A 12,606-nucleotide genomic window follows, 5' to 3' on the forward strand; every position below is an offset into this window, starting at 1 on the left:
ATCAAACCCACCATAGAAGTATCCTAATAGTGTCTGAATGCTGACAGGACATTAACTGCTGTATTCTTAGGGAGACTCTGGGAGACGGGTTTTATTAACCCATTTCACAGACGAGGAAAGAGGCCAAGAGAGGAGAAGCTGGGCGGAGCACACTTAGCTGACAAGTGGCTGAGAGCTATTGGACAGTGACAGGGTGGAGTGCTAGCAGGTTGGGGGGCCCGCTGGGCCTCTCTTCCCCAACTTCACAGATATTAGCTAATGCGTTGTTCATGTCTATCTCTGGACCCATCCCCACCTCAGTTCTAATTACACCTGACCTTGACAAAGTCCGGTAATTACAACCTTCACAGAATCCTGGCCATACATTTTTAAATGAGGAATTACTGAGATAAAGTACACTTTATTTTCCCATCAATTAAAATTGCCTTTATTTGGGTCACAGGTGAACTTTCTGTCACTCTTTCTTTCCACTTATCTTTTCTTTCTGATGATTCCTGGGATTTTTAAAGGCAAAAACGCCCCAGCACACACATCCCATCTTCATTTCCTTCCTTGGCCTTTGTGTCTACGAAACCTCAGATCACATGCCATACCAGCCGGTTTAGCATAAGAAATTAAATTAATTTTCATGCTCCAACTCCAGATGTAAATGCCTTTATTAATAATTTAAAGCACATTTATTTATGCAGTTTGATATTTTTCAGGTTCAGGGAAGCAATTAAGTTTGGCTCAAGTTACCCACCAGCAGCCTGTGTTACAAAGGGGCTCTTCTTCGCCTGCCACCCTGGGTCTGGGCTGGGCAAGCCCCTCACCTGGTCACCTCCACTCAGCCTGCTGCCTCTCAGAATTGAAGGAAGCAAAATTTATTTGCTCTGGTCCATCTCAAGAAAGGTCATTTTTTTTCCTTCAGAATTGCCCTGGATCATTAACCTCGAAGAAGAAGGCCTTCAGAGACCCTTGCTGTTAAAAATTTTCCCCTTAACTAGTTCCTTGAGAAACTGTCATCATCCAAAAGTCATTTTTAACTTTGAACTTGGTAAGCGATTTCTCATTTTTTAACAAAGACTTGTCTCCGTGTGGGTGAGAAGAGTGGGTTTGACTACTTAGGAGCTGGTGAGCTTGGACAGCTTGTCCCATTTTTCTTCACTTCTTTTTCTTTATCTGAGAGGAGGAGACAGCATTTACCTTAACAGGGCTGTGGCAAAGACTGAGCAGTAAGACAGCATATTTAAAAGCTGGCTGATCTACCCAGCATGTCCTTCCGGTACCTCGCCCTTTCCCTTCCTCATGCCTTAGCTTGGGCTGTGCCTTCTGCCTGGAATGCCCTTTCTGTTCATCTGCACATTGCAACCCCTCCCCATGCTTTGTCTTATACATATTTCACATTTGTCTATTTGTGGTGATCCTGTTTCAAGCTCTTGCATTCATGAGCTCATTTTTATTCTCAGTAACAATATTGCCAACACCTGCCTGTTAGTCCATTGTTCTGTGTGTCTTGCGTGTTCCTGTGATGCTGGGAGTTATACCACAGGTATTTCAAATTATCAGCAGGGTCACCCAGACAGAGACAGACCAGGAAGAAAGACCTGGTGATTTGCTTCTGAAACTTAGCCAATGATAACTTTGTGGGTCACAACCGAACATTGGCTAGCTCGCTTGCTTTGGATATGCCATCGGGAAGGATCAGTCATTGGAGAAGACTGTCATGTTTGGTGAAGGAGCAGGTCAGCTAGGGCAAGGGTGTCCCTCAGTGAGATGGCATAAAAGTCAAAAAGAAGAGTTAGAATGTGCTGGCAAATGTAAGAATGATGCAGGACCAGAAGACGTTTCTCAGCGTCACTGTACATTAGGTCACTAGGAGTTAGAATAAAATCAACAGGGTCTGCCTATCTTATTGATCTGTCTGTCTGTCTGTCTGTCTGCTGCCTGCTTGCCTGCCTGCTTTTCTAGAAGAAAATTGAGGCCCAGAGATGGACTGGGAATTCTTAGAAAGTGTGACAGCCTAGAAACAGACTAGAATTCAGAAATGCTCCCCAGATCCTGGGCTAATCCATCCCAATCCACACACTGTGTAAGGTGTGATGGTGTGGAGGTGGGTCCTTCTCTGTCCCCTCAGGTCTCACTGTCTAGGGAGACAAGGAGGAAGCTGTGGGCCTGTACCCAGTTTTGATGCAAACAGACCAGGGGTCAGAAATCTAGGATCAAGCCGGGCTGTGAAATTGCGAGCAAGTCTCATCTCTCTAAGGCCTCAGAACCCAAAAGCTCATGTTTCCCACAAAAGCCTCCCAGCAGGTTTCCCTGCCGCCATCTTTGTTCCCCCACCAAGCCACTCTTCCATGTGACTGCCAGGCCTCCTCACCACACGATTGGCTTCCAGTCGATTCCAACTCATGGCAATGCCATGTGTGTCAGAGAACTGTGCTCCGAAGGGATTTTGTGGCTGTTGTTATTGTTGTTGTTAAGTGCTGTGGAGTCAGTTCTGATCCATAGTAACCTGTAGACGGTTTCCGAGGAGTGGCTGGTGAATTGGAACTGTTGATCTTGCAGTTCAAACCCACCTTGCAATCCAGTGTGTTAGCCCATAGTGCCACATCAGGACTCCTAAAAACAGGGTTTTCATAACTAGATCACCAGGTTTTTCTTCTACAGTGATTTTGGGTGTACTCAAATCACCAACCTTTCAGCTAGCAGCATAGCACACAAAGTGTTTGTACCACCTAGGGACCCCCATATCACACAGACAATTTAAAATCCCTCAAAGATTTCCCTTATGTTAGGATCAAGGCAATTACTTCACTGTGTCCTATAACCCAGCACTGGTTCTGTAGACAACCCCAGCCACCCAGTCCTACCCTGTTCTTTATCTGCTTCCTAGTCACAATGGCCTTGATTGGTGTTCTAGAACCCCATGTACCTTCCTTCCCTGGGGCCTTCCTAAGGCTGTTCTTTCTGTGTGTCTCCTCTGCCTTGGCCTCTTCCTTCCTTATGCTGTGAGGTTGGGTGCAGGCAGCTGGAGCCCCATTCACCACCAGCTGGTCTGTAGCTCAGGCACCCACGAGTCCTCTCCCGCCAGGCCTGCCTGGAATGTCAACTGCCAAAGTGTTGACGTGCCTCTGACATCCTTCCACCCCAGGGAGCTGCTGACACCAGAGGCTCTGCCAGCTGACTGTGGTTCAGGATGTGTGTGGAGTTTCTCTCCTTGTCTCAGTCATCACTGGCCAGCATCCGTGGGCAGGCACTGGGAGTATGCTCAGAGCCAGCTGGGTGGGCTCCAGGGAGCAGTCCACCCAGACAGAGTGAAAGACCAGGCATATAGTTCAACAATTTCCAGAGACACGGGGTCGGGGAATCCCTGACCTGAGCTCATAAAATGAAGCACCTCATTTTCCAGGTGGGGAAACCGAGGTCCAGGGAAAAGCACACAGAGTGCAAAGTTGGATCAGAACTCAGATTTATTTATATAACAAATAAGGATTCAGGATCCCCTGCAGGCTGGATACTGCACAGGGGATGGACAGAGACTCAGCCCTGGCCCTCTGGCTTGAGGGGTAGGCGTTCTTCCAGATTTCACTTAGTATGATCTTTGGGGTACTTATGGGATTCCCAACTCTTGTCGTGGGAGCAGGCTGAGTCTGTGTGTTCTCTGAGGACAGGGACCACAGCTTTTCCTGGAGTCCTCCTGTGCTCCCTTGGTTCCCAGGATGCCAGCTTTGACCTGAGAATGCTGCAGGTCACAGCTGCAGATCTGTGAACTCATAGGTCCCACGGGAGCGTTTCCCAAACCTGCCTCTTGCTCTCTTCTCACCATTTACAATCACCCTTGAACAGAACAGGCCTCTTCAGAGGGCCAGGCAGAACCCTCTGATACCACCAGCCTGCCCATCAATGCCACTTGGGCTGGTTTAATAATCCACCTGATATTTTCCAAGCTGTGAACTTCTTGGCTCATTTACTGAGTCACTTAAGCTTCTCCATTGTGTAAGATACAGGGATTCGGGGAGGCTTGGGGCTATTTTACATCCCCATCATTTCTGCTCATTCCTGCTTGTTTTCTGTCATTCAGGTGGGGCTGAAGACTTCAGGTAGGTGAAGACAGCAGCTCCACCTACCACAGCTGAGGCCTAAAGCTGACCGACATCATGCTGGATTGTCCTCTGCTGACAATGCATTTCTGGAAGTTGATTGTCTGCCAGTGAGCTTCTGCCTTGAGCAAAGCGCTGTAAGCTCTGGGAGGAGGGATGCCTATTTGGAACTAAATATGACCTCAATGAGTTCATTTTAAAGGGGAATCATGGAAACCCACCTGAGTAAGAGTCTGATGGTAACTTTAACAAGCAGTTTTCTCCAGGAGGATGAAGCTGATTGTTGTTGTTGTTGTTAGGTGCCATCGAGTCGGTACCAACTTATAGCAACCCTATGCACAACAGAACAAAACACTGCCCAGTTCTGGGCCAACCTCACATTGTTGCCACACTTGAGCCCATTGATGCTGCCTCTTTGCCAATCCATCTCACTGGGGATCTTCCTCTTTTTCTCTGACCTTCTACCAAACATGATATCCTTCTTCAGTGACTGGTCCCTTCTGACACTATGTCTGAAGTTTGAGAGATGAAGTTTGGCCATCTTGGCCTCCAAGGAGCACTCTGGCTGCACTTTTTCCAACACAGATCTGTTGGTTCTTTTGGCAGTCCATGACACTTTCAGTATTCTCCTCCAACACCATAACTCAAAAGCATCAATTCTTCTATGGCCTTCCTTATTCAATGTCCAGCTTTCGCATCCATATAAGGTTGTTGAAAATACCATGGCTTGGATCAGGAGCACCTTAGTCCTCAAGCTGACATCTCTGCTCTTCAACACTTCAAAAAGGTCTTGTGCATCAGATTTGCCTAATGCAATACATCGTTTGATTTCTTGACTGCTGCTTCCATGAGTGTTGATGGTTGAAGCGGATTGTAGCACTTGCCAATTGCCATGGTATAATTATTCCCACTATGGCTCATGAAAATCCTGTGGATCACAACTCTCAGACTCCATTGTACATGGAATCATCATGAATTGCAACACAACTTGACAGCAGCTAATGACAGCAACAACAAAGTGACATCTTGGTCAGAGATGCCCAGAAATAGATCTCGAGATTGGGTGCAAGCCGGTTCTAGTATGATCACCAATGCAAAGTTACTACCTTGCAGATATGTAGTCACTTTGAAGAATAGGTACAATTTTATGGGTCCCTAATCAAAGGAGCAGTACTTTCTGGTTGGGTTACCTGAGGAGGTTTCAAGCAACAAGTACTTTTGGGTTTGGGCCTAAAGGAAAGTTGTCACTGAAGGAGCAGTGGAGAAGGACTCTCCAGACTGAACCAAGGAAGAAAGCACATAAGCGTCTGGCATGTTGGAGGAACAGTGTTCTGTGGCCAGGACATGGAGGTCCGATCACAGAGGCCTTTGTAAATCCAGCCAGGGAATTTGGTCTTCATTAGGTCAGTGCGGGTGGGGGTGGGGTGGGGTGACTGGTGCATGTTAAGCAGGTGAATGACATCACAAGACAGGTTTTGCTTTGTTCTTTGAATAATGACTTTTATCATTCTTTAAAAGAATTATGTTCAAGGGAACTTCAAAAAATTTATGTGAAAGTTCCATTATTTTTTAATTCAATGTTCCCACATACCTTTTAAAGCCCCTTTATGCATTTATTACAGAAAAAAAAATCCCAGCAATATATCAAAGTACAAAAGATAAAGATGCTTTTAAACATTAGGTGAACATCTTCCTAACCTGTTTTCATACATATGTACATACAGACAGACAGGTTACATAGTAAAAATATAATGAGTTAAGAAAATGAAAAGGAAAAAGAGAGCGAGGTAGGGATTGCTGAGTGTCTCCCCTTCCACTGGATGTTTCTGTGTATGATGCCTGGCACTGTGGCAGTCATTTTGCAACCACGAGGGAAGCAAGTCAGGAGTAGCTGACAAACTGAGGCCGGCAGAGTCAGAAGATGTGGAGAATTTGAGTTTTGATGGTGTTGGGTAGCTTCTGGTCTTTATATATAGACCATCCTGTGAATATGCTGACTTTCCTACTTCTGTAGACTCAGCACTCAAGATACAGACCTGGGTCATAATGGAGCAAGTCAGTGTAATGTAATGTAGGGGCTTGGACTTTGGAGTCATACAAACCGGGATTTGAGTTATAGCTCTGGGAGGAGCAGTTACTTAGTCTCATGATGCTTCAATGTGCTCATCTCTGAAACAGGAATCATAAATCTGCTTCCAGAGATGTTGTGAGCACTGCATTTGATAATATAGTTCAAGTTTCGAGCACAATGTCTAAACCAGAAGGGACTCAGATAATGCATGATTGTAAATACATGAATAGGTCTGAAAAATGTTGAAGGTTGACTATGGGTGGGCTAGGACGTGGTGTTATCTTTTAGCACAGAAACAGGATAAAGGCTGTGCTGTGGCATACTGGAGCTGACATTTATTGCTAGGAGCTGTCCAGTCAGTTTTGACTCATACTGACCGGATGCATAGCAGAGCGAAACTCCTCCTGATCCTGTACCATCCTCACAACTGTCATTGCGCTTAAGCCCATTGCTGCTGCCACTGTACCAATCCATCTCGTCGGGGGGCTTCCTCTTTTTCACTAACGCTCCACTATACCAAGCATGATGTCCACTTAGAAGTGGAATAATTGTGAACAAGCGCTTACTGAGTTTGTTTCCTTTGCTGGAAAATGGAGACAAGAACACTTGAGGATTAAATAAGACAATGCCCCAAACACTTGGAACACAGTCATTGTTGTTGGATGCCATCGAGTTGATTATAACACAGAGAGATCTCATGTGAAAGTAAAACCGCCCATAGACTGTAATCTTTATGGAATCTGATTGTTAAGTATGGTTGAGTTGGTTCCGACTCATAGCAACCCTAAACATTAGTTTCCCTTTTTTTTTTTTTTTAAGTCCTCTTCTCACAACACAGAAACTTAACCACACATATACATGCACCTAGACACACATATACACAAATACACTGAGAAACATACCCATGCAGGCATGCCCATAGACATAAAACTTAAATTCACCCAAACGCATACACACCTACCCAGACACACACATACACACACATCAGACACAGATACACACACAACTGAGTCCCAGACTTTCCAGGAGAGCTTTCATATGTGCAAATGTGTCTAAGGCCACGGTGCCTGTTCACGCGATTGCTTTTTCTCTTTCTCTGGATTTGTTTCCCAAATGCAGAATCTTGAAACAATGAGCATGTGACTTAAAAGGAAATTGTTTTCTTGGGGAAATTTTTATTTTTTAAATATAATTATGTATGAGACAACATGTAGTAAATAGGTATACACTGCTTTGAATATAAAGGACCACATTTTTGGCAGATGGGAGAGATAGTTTTGGGCAGTGAGGGAGTCAGAAAAGAGAAATGAAAGAAAAAAACCATGCCATGTTCTTTCTTTTTATTTACCTGGTGGTACTGGGCCTGACTCAGGGGATGGAGTTGAAAGAGACCTTTTGGATTGAGTTTTGGCTGGGGCACAAGATGCAGGGAAAGCAGGAAGTAGGCAGAAGAGATACTGGTTTGAACTCTATCCAGATGGAAGGTGACCAGATCTTCTCGGTGTTTTCAGATGTTCTTCTCAATGTTCTTTCAGATCTAGATTTCTTTCATGCTCTTTCCCAGGGGCACCATCCCAGCCTTAACCTTTGACTGGACTATTTGACTGGACTATTCCTTGTCCTCTTCACTGGTTTCCTGGGTCTCATTCTTTCCTCCTCTGATCTGCTCTGTGTTCCATCACTAGAAGTCTCTCATGTCACTCTTCTGCTCTAAGACCTCCCTGTTTCCACCCTCCACATCTTCCTTGCCTGCTTTCTTTCCAGTGACAGGAAGCCATTGTTTAGTGTGCACTGGAATTTTCATATGATCTGGAGTGACCTGCCTGTCGGAACCAGTTGGTCTTCCCCAGGCCACAGAGGGAGGGACACAGTTTTCTAAGGACCCTGCTTCATGCAGCGCCTCCTTCCAAACCACTCTCCCTCACCTTCCTCTGCTTCCTCTTTCCAACCTCTCCCTTCCCTTCCTGATCTTTCTTTCCAATTCACTTGCCTCAGTTCTTGGGCTGGATACCTGCTGCCACCCAATTGGTTCTAATGGATAGCAACCCTATAGGAGTGAGAACGAACAGCCCGTAGGGTTTCCTTGGCATCATTTTTACAAAAGGAGCTCCTGGCAGCATGGTCACAGGTCTGAAGTCACCGTCACCCTGGGGGAGAAAGTAGCAGTCAGCTTCCACGTATATGGCAGCCTTGGAAACCCTATAGAGCAAGTTCCACTCTGTCCTGTAGCGCTCTATGAGTCAGAATGGACTCAACAATGAGGAGTTGTGGGGTCGGAATCTTTACAGAAGCAGACTCACTGCAACATCTCCACCCTGTGAAGTGGCTGGTGGCTTTGAACTGTTGACCTTCTGTCTAGCAGCCAAGTGCCTAACCACTGCACCAACAGCCCTCTTTGCCTGCCTTTGGACTTTGACCTTTGTTGTCAAGTGCCTTTGAGTTGGCTCTGACTCACAGTGACCTTATGTAGGGTTTCTGCAGCTTTTAAGACTTTGTTAGAACAGATAGAAGCAAATACTGTTGAAGGGTGATGCATGGGTGGGGGGTGGGTATTGTAATCATTGCAATGAAACGAAATACGATAGGATGAGCATAAACCCGATGATCTCCCAGGTAAACTATCACTCAATTCACAACAAAATCTTAAAAAAAAACAAAAAAGTTTGCGGGAACAGAAATCCTATCTTTCTCCCTTGGAGCAGCTGACTGGCTGCTCAAACCACAGCCCTGTTGTTTCAGGGTGGTTTGAAGTTTCCTCCCGGCTAAACATTCCTTCCTTTATTCACCAAAAACTTATTGAGCATTTAGCAGAGGACATGCGCTGTGTTATGCTCTAAGAGGCATGGTCAGTGTCTGCTACCTGTAAGAGGCCTCTAGACAATAATTCATACAGAGCTCACTTTGTGTGTGGGGTGTGAGGGTGTCGGGGTGGGGTTGGACAGTGAGGAGAGGAATAAAATGTTGACCTTGAACTTTGACCACTAGCCAGAGGTCAGCCAATAGCCTGTTATCCTTAATTGATTTACCAAGTTCAATTTAATGGAACACCTGAGGGAACAGGGTAAGTAGGAAAGTAATTCCAATAGGATAGTCTCCCCTCTGGGATTCTGTTTGACCTTCCAACAGTCCTGAGAGGAAGGTGCTGTCTCCATTTTGAAGGCGGGGAAGCAGGCACAGAGAAGCCAGCTGACTTTTCCAAGGTTGACCAGTGGCAGTGGGAGGCTCAGATTTGAGGCCTGGTGGGAATGATGCCCTAGTTCCTGAGACTATGGGCAGAATAGATGGACTTTCTGGACCAGCTTCTGAGCATCCTGGATGCTTCATGGTCCCTCCACGGGCTGATTAAAGCTGCATTTGGGTTCCGAACACCCCCACCCCCACCTCACTGGCTACTTTTGCTGGTCAGTCTTTGCCTTGGCCCTGGGGTGCAAGGGAGCTGCTGAGTTGTCTTCTGAGTACCTGCCTTCAAGGTCTGCATAGGAGAAGACATTGATTTATGATAAAAACAGTGTGGAGAAGAAGCAGGACCGTCGGGATGGGTGAGTGACGAGAGACCGAACCAAACAGAATAATAATAAAAAAAAAATCCCCAAGTCTTAAAAACAGAGCTTGCCTTCTGATGTCAGGGAAGGTGTGTAGGCTGCATATCTTTCATGTAAAACTGAAATGGAATCATGAATGAGGAGACTTTTTCTTGGGGCTGGGGTGTGCCTTCTAGGATTGAATTAAATTAAAAAGTATTGATTTCCAACCGCTGATTAACAGGCTTGCCATGCCAGGAAGGGCACAGCCGGGAAGCTGCCAGAATGGCTGTCCCAGCCCACCAGCCTTTCCTTACTGCATCACTCGTCACCGTCACCTCTGAGTCTTGGCAATTTTATAATTGGCCCAATGGGTTATGACTGGGAACCAGAAGAGCCAATTAGCAGGAGTCTCTTCTGACCTCCCATTTGGGGTGGTAGGAGCCAAGGCAATGCCTTGAGACAGAAGGGCAGAAAAACAAAACAAAACAAAAATAAAAATAGAAAATATCAAGAGCAAAGACCTAAATCTTTTTGGCTCCCTGATTTATAATCCTGTGTCATGCCGATCACAGGCTCTAAACAGCAATGCTGGGTGCAGCTGAATTTTTTATACTTTCTATTAATCTTTAATGATAGATTGGTCACCTAGTCTCTTTTATCTTGTCAGATAAATGTATGGTTAACAGGATAATGAGATTTCTAAAGCCCCGTTCCAGCTCCCAGCTATCTGGTGCATGCGGTGACCTCTGACCCCTGGCAGACAGCGGCACTGGGTGTTCATAATTGGTAGGTGTGCTGGGAATGTATTGGAAGCTGACGGATGGTTTAAACTTTGATTTGAGGTCAGCAAGGTCACCAAGCTCTGGAAGACCAGCCTGGTTTTATTACCAGCTGCTTCTGATGGGTATATAATTAGATTTAGCTATTGCTTTATTAATAAGTAATCGCTTCCCCCATCGCTGTGGGTGGGCAAATGTATACCTTGGATAATTTGAGGACACTGCTCTGGCTTTATTAATAAGAATATATCATGCGTATTTGGCCAGGGGGCTGACACCCATCTGGTTTCTGGGCTTTGGAGAGACTTTATCTTTTTTACTCATTTGCCTTTCAAATTTATCCTTGCTTCAGTGACCTCTGTTGTCAAAAGGGAACCTCTATTTTGACCTGTTGTTTCAAATTACTTAAGAGCAAAAATATATAATTACATCCAGTTGTCAGTCTTTCCATCCACCCAAACATCTATCCACCCAAACATCCATCCACCTAAACATCCATCCATCCATCCACCCAAATATCCATCCATCCATCCATCCATCCATCCATCCATCCATCCATCCATCCAAACATTCATCTACCTACTTACCCACCCACCCATCCACCCACCCCCCATGTTTACAGTTGGAGATTCAACACCACTTCTATAATCCAATTACATAAGTATTTGTTAGATATTAATTATGTCCTTCACCACTCATCTGTCAATTTATCATGCTGTGGGAGCTCTCATGTTGCTGTGAGTCTGGAGGCTACGCCACCGGTATTTTAAATACCAGAAGTGTTACCCATGATACTCAGGTTTCAGCTCTGCTTCCAGACAAAGACAGACTAGGAAGAAGGAGAGGTGGACTATTTACAAATATTTAGTCACTTGTAACCTTATGAATAGCATGGAACACTGCCAGCACCAGAATATTGAACATTGAACCATGATGAAGAACACCAGAATATTATCAGATATAGTGCCAGAAGGGACTCAAATATGAGTGGGAAAGAGCTGCCTCCTTAAAGTAGAGTTGACCATGATGACACAAATGGTGTACAGACTTCGGGATCATTTGATGATGGGGCACAACTCAAAATGAGGATAAACAGCTGTAAGCATGCATAATAATCAGAACATGGAATATACAAAGTATGAATCTAGGAAACTTGAAAGATGTAAAAAATGAAATGGAACATATAAGCATCAGTATCCTAGGCATTAGTGAGCTGAAATAGACTGGCATTGGTCATTTTCAATCTGACAATCACATGGTGTACTATTCCAGGAGCAACAAATTCAAGAGGAATGGCATTGCATTCATCATCAAAAAGAACATTTTAAATCTGTTTTGAAATACAAAACTGTCTGTGATAGGATAATATGTGTACGCCTACAGGGAAGACCAGTTAATATCACTTGTTATTCAAATTTGCACAGTAAACCTTAAAGTCAGTGATAATAAAATTTAAGAATTCTACCAACTTCTTTAATCTGAAATCTATCAAGCATGCACTCACTCAAGATGTATTGATAATTACTGGGTTTTGGAATGCAAAAGTTTTAAATAAAGAGGAAGGAACAGTAGTTGGGAAATATGGCCTTGGTGATAGAAACAATGCTGGAGGTCGAATAATAGAGTTTTGCAAGAATGATTTGTTCACTGCAAATACCTTTTTAAAACAATATAAAATATGACTCTACACATGGACCTCACCAGATGGAATATACAGAAATCAAGTTGACTACATCTGTGGAAAGAGACGGTGCAAAGCCATCATCAGCCAAAAGAAGGCCAGGGACAGACTGTAGAACAGATCATCAATTGCTCATAAGCAAGTTCAGGCTGAAGCAGAAGGAAATTAAAACAAGTCCACAGAACCAAAGTTTGACCTTGAACAAATCCCACCTGAATTGAGAGATCATCTGAAGAACAGATTTGATGCATTGCACACTAAAGACCAAAAACTGGAAGAGATGTGGGATGACATCAAGAACATCATACATGAAGAAAGCAAAAGGTCTTTAAGAAGACAAGAAAGCAAGAAAAGACCAAAATGGATGTCAGAAGAGTCTCAGAAATGTGCTCATCAGTATAGAGATGCTAAAGCAAAAGGAAGAAATGAGGAAGTACAAGAACAGAAAATTTCAAAGGGTAGCTCGAGC

The sequence above is a fragment of the Chrysochloris asiatica genome, unplaced genomic scaffold, assembly GCF_000296735.1.
Source record: "Chrysochloris asiatica unplaced genomic scaffold, ChrAsi1.0 scaffold00092, whole genome shotgun sequence".
Lineage (NCBI taxonomy): Eukaryota > Metazoa > Chordata > Mammalia > Afrosoricida > Chrysochloridae > Chrysochloris > Chrysochloris asiatica.